Genomic DNA, 2,392 nt, shown 5'->3' with positions numbered 1-2,392 from the left:
ATTCGTTAGTGTGAAACCCGTATTCTTTTTAATAAAATATTATCTTTTTCACCCTCGCTTTTGTTACCTTATATATATATATATATATATATATATATATATATATATATATATATATATATATATATATATATATATATAAATAGATATTCATTCATAAGCTGTAGTTTTTCTTAAACTTTTTATAACAACTTTGGTTTTTACTCATTTGGTAGACAAACGAGTCAAAAGAACAAAATTTTGTCTAATGTTGTTGAAATTTTCGCTTGTTTCATTATAAAAGAAAAAAAATATTCAATAAGTATGGTTGAAATATTTTTGACGTTAAACTGCAAGGCCTCCTTGTTTTCGACGACTATTTTATCAAGTCTAACAATTATCCTTGTCCACGTGATGAGTTGATAAATAATAACACTTAATATGTTGTTGGTTTTTTTTAACTTTGGCACACATCTATAAAATAATTATTTTCATTATATACACACACATACACACAATTTGAAATGACTATATAAACCTGCCAAGTTGGACACTAAAATTATCATTTTCAAATCGAAACTCTCGCAGTATACTGGTAAGTTTAAGTTGTTTTCATATAATAACCCGATGAAAAAAGTTTTTGTCTAATCATATATAATTATGCATAATCGTCTATATATGATTGGATCCAAAAATTGGCCAGGTCTAATTATATATAATCAGATCTGTTTATACATGATCATGCATAAATGAATATAGTCATTTTTAGAATCTCATTTAGAATACCTTTAAATTATTAATTAAGTAATTTAATTAGGATTTATTGATTTCATCAATATAAATATCGATTAAATTTAAATAAAAAAAAAAAAAATTACTATTCGTTGACCACCACTTTACTACGAGGTCACCCATCCAATCAATGACCTACGCCGATGCTGCTTAACTTTAGTGATCGCTGGATTGTACTCTGATCCTCTAGTCTGTTATGAACTTACAATAAAGAAAAGTTTATGGCATTACTTAACTCAAATAATCAAGTCGATACATCATACGTAAAAAATGCACCTAATAATGAATTTGATTTTGTACATAAATTACAATAAAATTCAATAGATACATATAATCAAATCTATTTATCTATAAACTTATAAATATTCGTATATAAATCGATATCGATTAATACTTTTAAATTGCTGCCGAAACCTTTGAACATTTTTCAAGTATTGGGAATTTAAGTTTATTTGACAGTTGACAAAATAAAAATTTAATAACATTTATATTAAAAAATTGTCATATTATGTAATATATATATATATATATAACTACATATAACTTTATATCAGTCATGTCTGATCAGATCCAATTATATATAAACTTATGCACGAGCATGAATGAATTTATAGTAGCCATGTCTGATCAGATCTAATTGTATATGGATTTGTATCAGTCATGTCTAAACAGATCTAATTATGTATAGACTTATATATACTTAGATCTGATCATATATAGACTTATATATGGGCTAATAACAGCCAGGTATGATCAGATCTAATTATGTATGGGATCATATATAATTATATATAATCATGCATGATTATATATAACTTCATATATGATTATATATAATCATATATGATTATATATATGAACATATATAATTATATATAATTAGACAAAAACTTTTTTCATCGGGAATTGATAAATTTATTTCTACTACTTGTAATTGCGAATATTCATTTGTCTACTTAATTATAAATTTATATTTTTCAAAATTAACAAATACCAAAAATATTTTTATAATTGTTCTCAGTATCTTCAATTAATTCAGCAATCATGAAGATTTTCCACTACTTAGTATTTTTCGTCGTAATGCTGACTATTGGCTTCAATGAAGGTAATTTATGAATATAATTATTAGTACACATTTGAAGCAAAAAGTTACATATGTGCCTGATAATAAATACCCAAATTTTCGTCCATACTAGTTATATTTAATAAAAATAAAAAAATTATTGTCCGAGTTCTTCACGTATGTTTAACTAAAAAGTATAACTAAAATGTAGCCGTAATATTTTTTTTTTCATAAAATGCGCATTTGAGAACCGTACTTTTTATTTTCAAATTTATATTCACGGTCAATAACTATATTATTTTGTTTTATATATGTGATAGGAGTAAATGCTGAAGGACCAGTTAAAAAACGTTCTCCTGAAGAACCATGTCCATTTCCAGGTTGTAAGTATTAATATCTTTTTTTTGTCAATAGAAAAAAGTAGTGATTCAAAATTAATTCTTAATTTATTCACAGGCATTGATTGAATGAAAAATCAAAGTTATTAAAATTAACATACATCAAAAAATGTAATTGTCAGAAAAATATAATTTGATGCAATAAATACATGAATTATTA

At 24.2% G+C, this 2,392-nt stretch overlaps 1 long non-coding RNA gene across 1 annotated transcript; it reads left to right on the top strand.

Annotated features, from left to right (window-relative positions):
• Positions 1–520: 520 nt before the first annotated feature.
• LOC103577090 (uncharacterized) lies at positions 521–2,392 on the top strand. Its single transcript, XR_001345188.2, has 4 exons — positions 521–574; positions 1,793–1,876; positions 2,155–2,217; positions 2,291–2,392. It is a non-coding gene; the product is annotated as an uncharacterized LOC103577090 (long non-coding RNA).

The sequence above is a fragment of the Microplitis demolitor genome, chromosome 9 (assembly GCF_026212275.2).
Source record: "Microplitis demolitor isolate Queensland-Clemson2020A chromosome 9, iyMicDemo2.1a, whole genome shotgun sequence".
Taxonomy (NCBI): Eukaryota; Metazoa; Arthropoda; class Insecta; order Hymenoptera; family Braconidae; genus Microplitis; species Microplitis demolitor.
This window is presented reverse-complemented; position numbering and strand designations above follow the sequence as displayed.